The following is a 17,135-nucleotide window of genomic DNA, read 5'->3' on the forward strand; positions in this document are numbered from 1 at the left end:
TTACCAGTATGTATTGGCTGAATGAACATATTGCCAAAAGTTCACTCAAATCAAATTTTTCGACAATATTAGTAACGGAAAACATAAATAAACAAAATTTATGTTATTGACTTGATCTAAAAGTTGAAAGTTGCTACGTTATTTGCTATAGGAGTTATATGAGAAATATTCATCATTTATTAAAATCTAATCATTACAATTATGATTAAAAGTTACCATAAGATCTAACAATTTTTGTTTCACTTTTTCACCAAACCACCACGTCTATGACGTTTTGTTTTTGTTAGATGATTATCAACTAAACATAATAATTACCAGTAAATCTTTTTGTGATAAGTTATATTACTGTTCATTTGAAGTACAATTTTCAGCTAAACATTTTTAGGTGTCTAAAACAACTAACCTGAGAACTTAAAAAAACTTGTTATTATTTTCAGAAGCCGCACATACAAAATAAGCCCACATGCAAGTAATATTATGAGAAATTCATTTCGCTTCAACTTCCTTTTACTAACACGAGTGGTCAGCCTGGTCCCACGTGACTGATTATATCAGCAGACAAAAATATAGTATCCGGTCTTTAGATGCAAAAAAGAACTTGTGTTGCGATTGTGAATCTCTGTTGGTTAGCAAACTTTTATCGTCCCGAGGTGTAGCATTATAATTACCAAGTCATTTAAAGTACTTGGATGGGAAATTAATTTACAATATATTTGATAACATTTAATTTCTGTTAAACAGACCACGAGATTAAATTGAACACTGATGTGTGTGAAACTGGGCCACTGATAAAGTGGGAACAGTGCGTAGTTGCCGTCACGGTCAAATACACAAAAATAATGAACTTGCGTTATCCTCACTTTACCAATCAACTTCAACCTGGACATACAACAATAAGTTCCGTATGATACTGAATTCTCTCTGTTGCTATAATGAAAAAAAAACTACAATGACTTTGTATCAATAATTTGAGAAAGCTTAGAGTGGCGTGAATTGGTTTGGTTTTGCCATACAACACATGAAAAATTGACAATATCGCCATTACGTTACAACTATCTTCGTTGTTTAAAATACGGACCTAATTTTAATAATTAGAGCAAGTTTGGGAAATGTTAAATAGGGTAATCTGTCAAGGGTAACAAACAAAAAGAGGATACATTATCATTTTCGGTTCAACAGAAACATGAAGTAATTTATACAGCCCTTAAAATATTCTCTAACTTTACGAACACGTCTAATACTCCAACTATTCTTTACGATTATCAGTGGCACCTAATCTTATCCAGCGACCCATTCAGTTTACACAGCGATATGGGGTGCCTACCTAAGTATGCTCAATAACATGCTCGGCGCCATTTTTTGCCCACAACAACGGTCGATGACCATAAATCACTAAATAAATTTATTGTTACCTATTTTAGATTCGAAAAGAGTTTGTTTGAAATAAAATAAAATAATGTTCTGCATGAAAGTAAGATAAACATGATTTTGCATCTTGGTAATCATTGTTTAAACATCTCAATTAAGATGTTGTTGTTTAGATTAGTGGCATGTTTATGTTACTTTCAAGTTTTCATGCCATGTAGTCACCTGTGCTAGATGGATTGCACAATTTAAATGCACTCAATTACAATATTAAAACACAGAAAATACTATATGCAACCATAGCAATGATATAAATACATAAATTTAAGGCAAATAACATACCCTCATTTATTTCTGCTAAATAAACCAACCTTTCAAGTCAGAAACCCGCACATAACGATAACATTAACCGTTTTGAGCAGGTTCAAGCTGCTTGATAGGCAGAAAACGCTCGATAGGCGATCGCTCGTTCATTTCTACGAGACATGAGCGCCCGAAATAAGTCAAGCGCGAAACTAGACAGTAAAAATGAAATAAATACACAACGCAGGTTTGAGCGAGCGCGATATGCACGGTGTAAATGGGCTATTATGTTCGTTCACGATCCTTATGTTCCTCTTAGCCGCACACATGAGGTTTTGCGGTTTCCGTTGCACGCCTTAGGTTACCAAACGCTGGTCTGTTGCCTAATATAAAGGAAATCGTTAATATTTTCAGGATTATCAGAATTATTTTCCAGGCATTAACATTTTTCTGAGCTCAAATCAGAGATACATGCTTTGCATCTAATCGATTACTTTTGTACAAGCACAATTCAAATCTTACTAAGAGTCAACGACTGTTTATTTTTTTCTATTTAAACACGATTATTTGATCAAACAGTTAAGTGGTTGTCCTTGTTACCGGCACTCTGTACTGAAAGGAGACAAAAAAATCTCGCGCACCTTCTATTGTTTTTTCGGCTGGCAACAGTAAATGTTGTTTTTCACCTAGGTACTATCTTATGCATCCACGTGTTAGAGTGTGTTTTCCAATTACAGTGTATATCGGCGAATAATTTTGCATTAAACTCGAGTTTTTAATAAAGCTCTTCTCAAACGAAAGATGCTTTATTCCATTTCTAAATTGCAAGCATAGGTATCGTCGGTTCTTTTCGTTACCACTATTTGTCTGATAGTCGAAATAAACTTTTGTGCAAAAATTAAAAACACAATCAAATTTTGGACCTAATTTCTAAAGAACTGATGGCAAAGGAACATCAAATCGAGTAAAAACGTACGCCTGCAAACAAGTCTAAACTGTAAAACTCTCACACAAAATGCTTAATACATTGTAAGCAAAAGAACTGAATTGACGCACAGCGCACAAAGACACAAATGATCAACCACATGTTAAACCGTAACGGTTTCAAACGCTTCATAACGTGTGTCTGTGTGTAAGCGACGTGATTTTATCGTTAAAACGAAACTTTCAGTCTGCAAGCTAAACATTCATTTTATCGCAGACACTCCAGGAGACAAAGATGAAGTAGATGAAGCAGCTGACAACATCTTCCTACTTGAGATGTTTGTTCTTCTGGCTGCTCTAATTATCGCAGCCGGTTACCTGAGTTGGGGCAAAATTGTCCATTTCTGAAATCTAAGCAAATTGGTCTGTAGATAACATTTCACAATAACTTTCCACAAATTACATTGTACTGTTTCTGACCACATAAAAACTTTTAAAAGTTTTCCCAAAACAACAACTAGATTTCAACCTATAGGTTTAAAATCTCGTCATTACATTACATGCAATATTTACTGCTTTATTGTTGTCAGAAAAAGACCTTGTCAAAGTGTTTTTGTTTCTATAACTGTAGAACAATATAATCGGATGCAATTGATACTGTGTGTGTTGATTATATGTCCACCAAAGTCACATTCCAGTTTAGAGTAGCATATGTCTCTTAATTAAGTTGTGATAGACAGTATTACGAAGTTTAAAACATTGTTTACAATTTACAGAAATTTGCTTGTGACACAATTTGACTCTATTTCAAACGAGCTGTTTTTTGGAAATAATTGCGAAATTTGCACAATTCATGTTAACCACTAAATAAAACCGGAATGGAAGTTGAGAAATGGCAGTCACAGGCAGAATGAAGTTTTATGGTCAAAGCATTTACTGGTTAAGTATTAAACAAGTTTTTGGATGTCGAGAGGAAATAATCTTAACTCTAAAGCTTATTTGTGGTGGATTTGGTTTGCAAAGTTGGAATTGTTTCTTTTGAGGACTTGATACGATTTCATGTACAACTTAACGCTTCCACCTGGTGTATCGAATGCATTCAACGTTTTCATTTAGTTTCAGATACAAACCAACCTACTGCAAACATATATAATCTGTTGAATCAACATATTTACTAAACAACAAACAATTAATCATTTTACATGTTATATTATATTCACAAAATAATCATCATTTTTCATGTTATTGTTTCGAAAAAACTCAAAATGAATTTCGTAGCTTTTATTAACTTTAACGGTTCATCTTTATTATTCAAATGGGTATTTGTTGATGTTTGTACTGCTTTGAACCAAAGTGGATAACCCTCTGGTCAATCAAGAACACTTTCATTCGGAAAAAATAGTAAGGTGTTAAGGTGCGTACAACAAACTTCGCTTTGTGCACTAAGGAAAAATGCAACCAAACATTAACAAGGTACGAAAGGTGCGCATGGTGCTGCTGTTTTGAGCCCAATTGTATAATTGCTTAGTTTACCTGTTTAATATTTTAATCAAGGCGAAAACTCAATATACAACTTCATGTTTTTGCAGGTTTGCTTGTTGCTGTATGGTTTAATTGCGATGAAGTAAACATTAGTTGTTATGAGGTTGATTTTGTTCTGGTTGCAACTGGTTGTCCGAGTTTCGACCCTCATCGCCACCCATTTGCGCAGTTTCTTCTTCTGGAGGTCCATTAGGGTCGAAGTTTTCAAGTGCAAATAGGCCTGAAAAAACACCCACAAATAATTGTGTTTAATTATTTTGCAAGGCAATCTTCGAATTACATTTCCTACCTTGGTTTGGAGGTTCACGGTTTACGTTGTGTGGAAGTTCCACGATATTCTCTATCTATACAAGAAAATTTGATCTGAAATATGAATTTGTTTTAAGTTCGCAGTTTTAATCATTTTTTAATCAATCCGACAGTATGTTCGTAAACTGAAGATAAAAAATATTTGGAATGTGGAACAATTTTTCAGCGGCAATACGGAACAAGAAACACCTAAAAACCATTCCATTAAAAACTATATATTTTTTGTCAAGGGTTTTCATAAGGTACTTGGCGCATTTACCTCTTCGGACGAGCTGGACGATGATCGCCTAAATAACGAAGACTAAAAACATAATAAAAATACACGGTTATCAGTAAAAACACTGGTTGCACTCTGAGACCTTGCTGCTCCAGGGGCCTGCAACGGCATCATCATTTTAACCAAAGTTGTCAACGTAATGGTAGGAGAAGGTATTAAACCCGTTTGGATTCTTGTTGGTAACATACCATATAATTCTAGCAGTGTAAATCCAAAAAAATGATGTTTTCTATACCTAGTGTGTAGTGTGCATTTTTTCTCCTAACAAACATTTTTAACTAGATTGTTTGTTGATTTATTGTTGTTTTAATTTTGACTTTTGGCGATGTAAATTCAATAGCGGTCCTTTAAACTTGACTACTTAATGTATTAAAAAATGATGAAAATATCAACGACCCAACTTTTTTTACGTATGTTTTTGTTGTATGTTCTCGCAAAGACGTGAAAGAAATTGTCGATAGTGTTGCATTTTTACATCTGAATGCATTATTTTCTGTTACCACCTTAAGATACTTATTACAAAGTTCTGTCCTTGACGCGCTTTAAAGCTCGGTAACTATAGAACTAATGACAAAATGCCTCAAACATTAACCGGGAGTTATAAAACCCAATATAATTTTTTGAAATCATAATTCTGGAAAATGCACCAATCAACAAACAATTTTTCGAAATTTCCCACTGCATATAATTTTATGAAATATCACCCATTGTTTTTACTATATCTCACCTGCAAGAAGCCTATGTCTGATGAAAGTAAGATATCCTGAGAATAAAATGCCCAAGGTAAAAATACAGACAAATTAGGTTGTGTTTTGCCCATTCTGTGTTTTGTTGGACTTTATCACTCTACTGTGTTGCTTTTTTATCTCAGAATATAAATATCATACTTACCCTCGGTTCTAATACTTTTGATCGATCGATTTTTTTAAAAACATTTATGGCTGCATGATACGTTGCAAACAATATTATTCAAATGAAATTGTGTCAAAAATATTCTTACCATCGGTGGGCCATCACGTCCTGATGATGGTTTGGGTGGCGATGATAGTTGTGATTGTTTTGGTGGCGATGGTGGTTTTGGTGGCGATGATGGTGGTGATCTTTTTACCCTCGAAGGGAATTTCTGTCGTGGACCTAATGATAGATGAGCCTCATCCTTACCTTTAATATAACAAACTACAATAAAGTGGCAGCAACCTCGGAGTAACATTCAACGTCTAGTTGTGTTAAATTGATCAGGTAAACTTCTAACGTTATTCTTTTGATGGCAAAAAAAAAAAACGATGCAGACAACAAATGATAAAACATAAGTTGTATATTTATGTTTGTACAAAAATGGTGTAAAGTTAAAATGTATTGCACTTCTGTTTGACCAAAAATGGTAAAATCTATTTTTTATGTAATTTAGTTGAGAAAAACCGAAAAGAATCAGTTTAAAAAGGAAACAGGGCATTCCTTACCACATATTATAATTCCTACACGAGTTTGCACCGGTGAAAATGATGTGCGTGATGGTTGTGTTTTTTTCACCCTCGGAGCAGCTTTCCGTGGTGAGCGTGATAATGTAAGAGACTCATCCTTACCCTACACGCAATAATGATAATAAAATAGGGATTTTACTACTAATAATAGTCTTCTTACTTGAACAATAGCATCGTCTGATAATGATGGAGAAGGCAGATCCTAAAAATAAAATAAAAAACTTACCACATAGGATCAACCGAATTTTGTTTCACTTTTTAACCAAACGAAAATGTCGTAGTTATATGTTTACTACGTGATTCTACATTTTGTAATATGTTTACTATTTTGGACTATCGAAAAATAAGAACCCACATTTAACAGAAATAAAAAAACAATTTAATTTTTGAGGAAGGCTGAACTTGCTTTGATCGAAAACGTATTTAAAATGTTAACAAGCAACATCTTAATTTAAACTAATACTATACATACTAAAATAAACCAGTCAACCTGTTTTGAAGTTATACTTACTGCCATGAAGTAACAAGCTGGACGTAACAGACTATTCACAGCCTATAAAAACAATTATTTAATGCTTTCCAAAAACTGTCTGACATATTTTAAAGATTACTTACAAAGTTTGTGTTATTCTGCATATTTATTAACAACTTTATCGTCTCTGGGAATAGTTTCAATCCAGTAGATAAATCGCATATAATGTGAAAATTGTGTTGGTGCAGAAATTGTTAATTCTGACTTTAATCAGCACCCAGACTTATAGATGTACTCCTGTACACTGCAACAGCTGTTTAAAGCGCGATGATAGGGACAAAAGCCTTCACTCAGTGGTGGAATCGTATTTCTGCGAAAACAATACATCGCGTAGAATGGTACGTCACAAATATTTTGACATATTTTCACATTGGTTAGCGAGACTAGCGGAATCATTTGTATCATAAGCCACTTGCAAAAGCTTTAATACAAATTGTAGAGCAAATGGAATTAAATTCCTTTTTTATATTTGTTATTTTGGCAATATTCCGCATTATTCGAAAATAACATTAGGCACCATTAACTTTGATCGAAAATTCCACTACAAATTTATTTGCACATAATTGATTTAGGTGAATAAACATGAAGTAGCGCAACTTCAAGATAATAATAATCTTTTTTCTTCTTTTAACTTTTTTATGTCTTTGCTTTACCTAAAAGATCAAAGAACCATTAAAACTTTCAAGTTTGGTTCCACAGTTAAGTAAGTTTATGTCACATTGTTCACGACTGTGTGCCCGATTTGGTGTTGTATAAAGTTATTATTACTTTTTATTTACACGGATCACCGTAATCTTACTCAGCCACATGACTCCAAAAATCACACAAATGTTTGAACCATTTACAGTGTCGTCCATAAATCTTTCCATTTACGCATTAAAATAAATGCATTTTTATGGTGGATGTTTTAATACAATAAACGACACGATTTTATGTTTATGGACCTCTTCTGGCAAATGTACTTTTATTCCGACGTTGTGACGTCTTAAATAGGTCGTCTTCATCAGGGTAAATAACATTGAATGCCATTCAAGTTTACAGAGCAGAAGAGCTATATAAACTTGATACCATGCCTAGCAGCAATATCTCGTAAAACACGATTTTGTCTGTTTAGACTCGGACTTAACGCTGATTAGGTTTATGCTTATTTTAAACCGGATATTGTCGGAATTTAACATGTTCAGCGGATTAATGTTTTCAAGGTGCGTTTTTGGCAAATCCTTTTCTTTTAATTTAGCGGAAATGTACATTTTACAAACCTACGCTGTTGCAACCCAGATGACTTGAACCGTATTGGTATGCTGATGTCATATTGTATGACGCACAATTGCGTTTCCGCTTTTCTGTGACGTAACATTGCCCAAGGTACAGGTGTTGTTGTGTTTCGATTTGTTGTTTTGATTTATGTCCCTACCGAGTATTCTTTCTAATGTAAACTGAGACTATCTTGCGATTGCTTGTGTGTTTTCTCTTTATATCAGACATAGTTGACAGGTTCTGGTTTATATTTTGCATTGCAGCTGTATTTTCTTTCATTTTATTAGAGAACAATATGGGTGCATGTGCTTTACTATGTTTGCCAAGAAATCAAGAGTGTAATAAACCGCCACCAACGTAAGTTTTAAAATGCGTTTTAATTGACTTGTGAACAACATATCTATGCATAGCTTGACACAGGAGGATATACTAAAAGAAAGAATAGAAAAAAGACAACACGAAAAACAGTGACACTCTAGTCTAGCAATAGTTTAGCAGAAACCTAAATGTGTTTTCAGTATTAAATCACTGGTTGTGTTTTTACTTAACCAAACTAAAAACAAGTTAGGAAAAAACTGGTTTTCACCTAGCAGCATTTAACACGTATTTTTTTTGTTTAGTATACTTCGAATATAGGAAACAGTTCGTCAAACACGGTAAACTTTGATTGATTGTGAGAGTAATTGTTTGCCTCATATAGCTTTAATATTGTCGTTTTCAGCTTGCGTTACCTTTTATAGGGTTTCTTTGAGATGAGACATCAAGGATATCATAATAAATTCGACAGTCAAAACAATGGTAGGAAGAATTCACATGAATATTGTCTGTGTATTTGAGTGAACATCATTGTTATGTTAAACTATTTATAGCCCGAAATGCGTTCTCCAATTTCGACCATAATATGAGCAGAACAACCAACACGTATAGATGGTGATGAGGGTCGAAACCAGTTCAACCAGTTACAACCACAACAAAAAGACACTCAAACAACTAATGCTTGCTGTATTGCATTCAAACAAAACATAGCTTAATATTTGAAAAATCTAACTTTTTTAAGTTTTGTTCATTTCAAACAACCATATATACTAAGTTGTTATGTTAGCAAGACCGGATCCTACAATTAAATTTGATCAAAGAATACTAATGAAATGGTTTGCAATATTTCTTTTTTAACTTTTTTAAACAATATCCAGCATTTCTTCTTTTAATGCAATCTGAAGAACAAATGCATCATTGTGCACTGTATCGCGTGACTTGCTATCAAAAACCAGAGACAATATTTATTTTTACACAAATAAATGCTATTTTTGTTTTCAATTTTGTCATCGAACGTTTTTTATTTGCTGTAGATCATTTGCATGTATGTCTGGTCATCTGTACTTTCAGGTGATGTTGAACCGCATAATATTCGTTCCGTACAACGTTTATCATGTGTCATTTTGAGTCAAATAGACACGCAAATATACAAAGTCTTTTGTAAATTTGTATAGTCATCCAGGCTTGTTTGAACTGCTTGAGGCAAAAGTGTAATCAAGAGTTTGTAGCAACATCTTTTATTATGTTGCACTTGAACCCGCAAAGAATCGAATAAATTGCCCTTTTTGTTTTGCTCTTTTAAGGTGAGCGCACTGTCATATAACGTATTGGAATGTTTCCTTCTGCATCTACAGCTGTGCCACATGTCAGCGGTTATTTTTAAACCTGCATTTGCTGTATATTTTGGTCAAAAAAACAGAAGAAAATGTTTTAGCCCAGACGAATCTGAATTAAATCAATTTCTAGTATTATAAATATTATTGCACTAAAAAGATTAATTTGCAAGCCCACTTGGATGATCAAAACATGTTAAAGCAATATTCTACCTGATTAGGATAATATTGTATTATCCAGCAGTAATATTTTATACAGCCATTGCAAAGTATTTTGCAGACATAAGGGTGGGATATACAAATTAAAAATTGCCATGTTCAAAATGGCATTGCTTTCAGGTTGTAAATATTTTCTACATTTACTTTTCATTTGTACTTATTATGCAATGAATCTTGGCTGAGCAAAAACAAGAATGGTTGAGCTTTAAGTTTTTATGTTTGGTAATTTATCAACCTTTGTTTCTACGGAATTTTTTATCCATGTTGATTCATATTTGTCTTTAGGTGCAGGATTAAAAACAAGCACTCCGTGTTCAACAATCAACAAAGTCTGTGCATCTGGAATGAAATTAATTAGCGTCGCAATCAATCAAGTGTGGACACCAAGACGTCATGGTGGCGGGTGGCATGGAAAGCATGTCAAATGCTCCATTTGATGCCACGACTGCCACCGGCGTATGGTGGCGTAAAAATGATCGACCTTATTGTTCATGATGGCTTGACTGATGCTTACGGGAAATTTCACATGGGTATATGTGGATAGAATACTGCAAAAAACATTCAATATCTCGTCAAGAGCAAATGCATATGCCATTGAGTCATATACAAGAAGTGCAAAGGCTACTGAAGATGGGCAGTTTAAAGATGAAATTGTTGATGTTGTTATTTGTAGCGTCTCACTCACGCTTTGCGGGATTATACCAGATTTATTATGTTGCTGTCCAATACGCAGCACACCATCAGCACACGCTAGGTAGAATAACCGGCACATTATAAAACACTACATTATTGAAGGTAAATTGTAAAGTATATTTTACAAATATTGGATAAAACTTCCTGTACAATTTGATTGCATATGAAACATGTTTGATAAATCAAGTTTATAGAGCTCTTCTTGCAAATGTATTTTTATTCCGACATTTGATTTTCGAATTCATGAATTTTCCTTTGTTATTGTGCTCTGTACTAGTCGCATTCAGTGTTATTTACCCTGATGAAGACGACCTGCAAAGGACATTGAAATGTCAGAATAAAAATACATTTGCCAGAAGAGCTCTATAAACTTGCTATATGCCTGGCAGCAATAGCTTATATATGCATATGAAACATGATTGATATATATGCTCTATTAAACACTTTGGTGACAAGACATTGCTTGTACAAGCTAGCATAGCCATATACACCATGCCAGATTGTTACAGAAGTAAAAGGCTTTAAACCCATACCCTACCAAAATCTGCTGTATTGATAAGACATTTTGTGTTAAAACAGCATGTACTGTCTGCAGCTTACTTAAATGTCAATTAATGGCTTTTATTTCTGTTGTGTACTGTTTCATGTTTAAACTGATAACTAGTAAGGTCACGTTTCCAGTCGTTACTTAATGGTAAAAAATAATGGCCCAAATAGACAAAAAAAGCAACATGCTTTATTTTTTCAAATGTTTCAGCAAATGCTCATGCCATCATTTGTGATATAAAGTGTATATAAACGGGTGTAACTGATGTGACCTTCATATTACTGATGATTGCATGAGCATTTGCCGAAACATTTCAAAAATAAAGCATGTTGCTTTTCTATTCGGGCCATTATTTTTACCATTAAATTATGAACAGATCCGTATATAGTGTTCAAAATTTATTATTTGATCATGATTAATTAATGTGAATTTATCTTTTTTAGGAAAGCGTGGGAAACCCGACATCACAGTGTCAGAAGACCAGGATTTCAAAAAAGTGAATTTCGACAAAATTCCAAAACTCAACGCAGTTTTTCAAGCTGAGAATGGAACTGTTACTGCTGGCAACGCAAGCACATTAAACGATGGGGCAGCTGCATTATGCCTCATGTCAGCGCAAGCAGCTAATAATTTTGGTCTGAAACCATTGGCTCGAATCGTTGGCTTTGCAGATGCCGCTGTAGAACCAAAAGACTTTTCAGTGGCCCCTGCATTCGCTATACCGAAAGCGCTTAAGATGGCTGGGGTCCGACAAGACCAAATTGCATTATGGGAAATAAATGAGGCATTTAGTGTTGTGGCATTGGCGAATATTAAACTTTTGGGCATCGACCAAGCAAAGATTAATGCCGACGGCGGTGCTGTGTCACTCGGGCACCCCATTGGCATGTCGGGTGCCAGAATTGTGGCCCATTTGGAACATAGATTAAAAGCAGGTGAATTTGGTTGTGCTGGTATTTGTAATGGTGGTGGTGGTGCTAGTGCTTTGGTGGTTGAAAAACTTTAATGTGTTTGACCTATTTAAAGATGTTATCTTTCTATCATGTACAGTAATGTTTTGAAATAGTTCCTTTATGTGATTTTTACATAACCTCTTAACTTTATGGTTTTTAGGCTTCGTATATTTAAAATTTAAATTTTGGTATGCCTTGTATGTTCAAAAGCCAGTCACAATCAACCATAGCATTTGTTACATATATTTTTCACTAAAATGGTTAATTAGGTACTTTAATGAGCTTATAAATGCATTGTTTTAGCAAGCTTTAGCAAAATCTTTGCCAAACAAATGGCTTAACCAATTTTTTGCCCACCTATATAAACCAATCTTCATTAAATAATGTTATTCATGTTACCACGCAAACTATTTTAAAGTGGTACATACTTTGATTGTATTTTTTGCCTTACCTAAAGTGTGTCTGTTCTGTTTAAAAGATGTGTGGAACAAAATTATATAAAAGTTTTTCGATTATTTTGTGCTGTCTAACAATTACACAGAAATGCTATTCAGTTTGAAAGCAGATATTCGAAGTTGAAACATCAATCTTGGATTGTATGAGTTTAGAACAGGATTTTTACATTAGAGGCCCAGCAGACATACTTAAGTGCTGTTTTTTATTTACTCTTAGTGTACACATAATCATTTTTTCGGCCAAGACCTCTGGAATAAGACCAAAAAGGTCGATTCTGGCCGGAAACGGGCCAACCTGGCAAGCCTGAACACATTGTCGGCCGTTATTGAAACATAGACCTGTGATGCGGCCGTCAATAGCGAAAGCCAAAAAACGTCCCCTTTTATCTACGGCAAAGAATGTACTTTGGATGGCACCGTAATAGTTAGTTAGCATGTGGACTTTTTCTTTTGAAAAAGACAATCTAAATCTACTACGTCTAATCTACTGCATGTAACATTTGTTTTGAAACATGAACGACTTTGCACGCTTTAAGCGGGTTTCCTAACGAGCTTCGTGCAGTCAACCGCAGCGCTAGTTACATACATGGCCTTGCAAGCGTAAACGCGGGTTTCCTAACGAGCTTCGTGCATTTAAACATAGCGCTTGTTACATGCATAATTTGGCCCACTTGAATCCGGTTTCCTAACGTGCTTCGTGCAATCAACCATGGCGCTTGTTACATCTATGACTTTGCAAGCTTGAACAAGTTTCATAACGAGCTTCGTTCAGTCAATCATAGCGCTTGTTACATCTATGACTTTGCGAACTTAAACGAGTTTTCTTTCGAGCTTCGTGCAGTCAAACACAACGTTTGTTACATGCGTGACTTTGTACGGTTAAAGTGGGTTTCTTAACGAGTTTCGTGCATTCAACCATGGCGCTTGTTACATGCCCGATTTTGCAGGCTTAAATCGGATTTCCTAACGAGCTTCGTGCAGTCAACCACAGTGCTTGTTACAAGAACGACTTTGCACGCCTAAAGCGGGTTTCCAAACGGGCTTCGTGCAGTCAACCATGGCGCTTGTTACATCTATGACTTTACAAGCTTAAAGCGGGTTTTCTATCAAGCTTCGTGCAGTCACCCATTGCGCTTGTTGCATGCACGACTTTGGAAGCTTAATAGTTTGCTAACGAGCTTCCGGTTTCCTGGCGAGCTTCGTGCAGTGAAACATGACGCTTGTTTTAAGTATGACTTTGTACGCTTAAAGCGGGTTCCTAACTGGCTTCGTGCAGTCAACCATAGCGCTTGTTACATGCACGACTTTGCAAGCTAAAAGCGGGTTTCTTAACGAGCTTCGTTTAGTGAACCATGACGCTTGTTATATACACGACTTTGTAAACCAAAACCGGGTTTCTTAACGAGCTTCGTTTATAGTCAACCATGGCGCTTGTTACATGCACGACATTGCAAGCTAAAACGGGGTTTCCTAACGAGCATCGTGCAGTCAACCACAGCGCTTGTTGTATGCATGACTTTTTACGCTTAAATGGTTTCCTAACGAGCTTTATACAATCAACTATGGCCTTTGCAGTATGCACGAATTTGCAAACTTAATGCGGGTTTCCTAACGAGCTTTGTTTAGTCAACCACAGCGCTTGTTATATGCATGACTTTGATCGCTTAAATCCGGTTTCCTGGCGAGCTTCGTGCAGTCAAACATGACGCTTGTTTTAAGTATGACTTTGTACGCTTAAAGCGGGTTCCTAACTGGCTTCGTGCAGTCAACCATTGCGCTTGTTACATACACGACTTTACAAGCTTAAACGGGTTTCCTAACGAGCTTGGTGCAGTCAACCGTAGCGCTTGTTGCATGCACGACTTTGCAAGCTTACGAATTCCCCTCGAGCTTAATGCAGTATTCTTTTCAATTAATCAAAATTCCCCTTTTTATAACTTCACGTTGTTGTGCAACTTTCAATTGTGTCTTATCGCTCATGCCATGAATATCCTGTTTGGAAGTTTTCATGTGAGGGGTTGATTGTATCAAGCAACCTACAATATAGATGAAGTAATAGATTGTGCTTTAGTTATTGTCTGCAAAGTCCATTGTAAGTTTCAACTTCCTTATTTAAGTCAATAGACTTCATCATCTGTCTATTGTCTGTTGCGCACACTTAGGGGAATCTTATATATCCGTCTTTATAACTTACTGGTTTCGATAGGGATTTCCCTTCTTGGTACTTCCGTGCTATACAAATCATAGAGCTATAAATATACCGTAAGAACCCTGAGCTTTCTGATATGCTGGCTAGAGTAGGAAGATGCAAGGTAAGGATTAGATATTGAGTTTCAAACTTTTTATACAGCAGCGGTTTTCAAACTAGGCTCCGCGGTCCTTTAGGGGTCCACTACATGAATTCAGAAGGATCGCGAAACTGAACTAAATTCAACCATCATATTGTTATTGGAATAATTTTGCAAGGCATAAATTAACGCCTATAGTTGTTATAACTGTAGGTTTTGTTTCGCTTAGGTATGTTTAGTTTCATAAATAAATTTATCCTGGACCGCGAGTGCTCGAGAAAATTGCGAAGGGACCAGTAAGGCACAAAATGAGTACCACAGTGCTAGAAAAAGAAATTGCTGGTTTGTAGCATATTCGCACTGTCCAAAAAAATACAGGCACAAGACCCCGGTTGATCCGGACTCGTTGAAATAAAACATTGTCGGGATAGGCGAACTTTCGAATTTACATTAAAAATCATTTGTACCTCAAGTTTTGTACGAATTAGGCGAAAATTCGGATTAATCGAATTCGGTTTGACCGAATAGTACTGTATAAGTTATCTGTTATTTGTATGGCATGCGTAAAAACGAAGTTTTAAAGGGAAATAAGTGCATAAACGGTACCTAAACTTGGGAGTAAGGACCACCTCTTAGGTTTTCAAAGATACAAGAAAGTGCTCATCAAATTAAAATGTATAAGAACACACTGCATGAATTACAAAGTTTTAGCCCTGCTTGTTGTTTTATAGTTGCTACGGCCGATCAAACTTAAAACAGCTCGTTTTCTACTAGCCTAGCCTATTTATAGTTTCTAAAACGTAAATAGAAAGGTTTGTTGTTAAAATTAAAACATGTCGAGACACCTCAGTAAATGGGCCATTACAGTTTATTTAGGGCAGTGGTTCTCAAAATGTAGTACACGAATCACTAGTGGTACGTCAAGGCGTTTCAGGTGGTACGCGAGTAGCTTTCTTCTAAACTTACTTCAAGCCACATCATGAATTGTTGCTCAACTGACCCAACTGATCAGCCATGATTTGGCACAACCACTGTCTTGGACGTTTGTTAGGCACTGCTAACATGTTAGTTTTATAAATTAGCTAGTGTAGTCAAGAAAAACTCTTGGTCTACCCATTCAAACAAGATTTAGGTGGTACACAGCATTAGAAATATCCGATCAGTAGAAGTTTGAGAACCACTGATGTAAAGAATTATTCATTTGAAAAAAAAATTATTTTTTTATCCTAGCAGAATTTATTGCGATTTTGTATGTCAGCAAATGGTTGCATTTAGGTCCAAGCAATTGTTGTCATTTTCTCCATGAATTAAAGTGTGAGATTTCAGTTAGCTTTTCGTTAATGATGCACTGTGAAGCGGTTGTTAATTCGTTGTTCTTAGTGCTTTCACTTACAAATACTAACTCAGTCAAACAAAATACATTTAGTAATACTAATTCAGTCAACTAATATACAGTAACTAACAATAATTCAGTGAAACGAAATACATAAAATAATGCTAATATCAATTTAATATCTAGTCAAAAAAAAAACGATTATCAACTCAGTTAACCAAACTACAGCAACCAATACTAATTCAATCAAACAGAATACAGTTATTAATACTTATTCAGTCACACAAAATACCTCAAATAATACTAATTCAGTCAAACACAATACAGTAACTAATACTTATTTTAGTCACAGAAAAAAACACAAAATAATATTAATTTAGTCAAACAGAATACATTTAATCACACTAATTCATTAAATCAAAATACAGTAACTAATACTAATTTAGCCACACAAAAAACACTAAAGATTATTAATTCAGTCAATCAAAATGAAGTAACTAATATTAAATCAGTTATTCAAAATATAATAACTAATACTAATTTAGTCAAACAAAAACACTAACCAATATGAATTTACCCATACAAAATACACTTACTATAACACTAATTTAGTCAATCCAAACACAATAACTAATACTAATTCAAGTAATTGCAGCAAGTAATAGAAAACTAATCAAACAACATACACTAACTAATATCAATTTATTTAAACAAAAAACGAACTAATATTAATTCAGTTAACCAAAATACAGTAATTAATACTGATTCAACCAAACATAACACATTTACAAATATTAACTCAGTGAAAACACGTCTTACATCAATTTAGTCACCCAAATTAATATAAATAATACTATAATTTAGTTAATTTAAATACGCCAAGTAATACTTAATTTAGTCAAACAAATGACAGTAACTGTAACACTAATACAGTGTAATAACCTCATCTCCTCTGAACCGAGAGTAGTTCTTACAAGAAATCTAAATCTATGACGGTTACTTGCTCTC

The 17,135-nt window shown here is 34.8% G+C and overlaps 1 pseudogene; it reads left to right on the forward strand.

The window, feature by feature from the left end:
* Positions 1-10,037: 10,037 nt before the first annotated feature.
* On the forward strand, positions 10,038-12,116 carry LOC145218719 (acetyl-CoA acetyltransferase, mitochondrial-like; annotated as a pseudogene).
* Positions 12,117-17,135: the final 5,019 nt, after the last annotated feature.

The sequence above is a fragment of the Phallusia mammillata genome, chromosome 3 (assembly GCF_965637545.1).
Source record: "Phallusia mammillata chromosome 3, kaPhaMamm4.hap1.1, whole genome shotgun sequence".
Classification (NCBI taxonomy): domain Eukaryota; kingdom Metazoa; phylum Chordata; class Ascidiacea; order Phlebobranchia; family Ascidiidae; genus Phallusia; species Phallusia mammillata.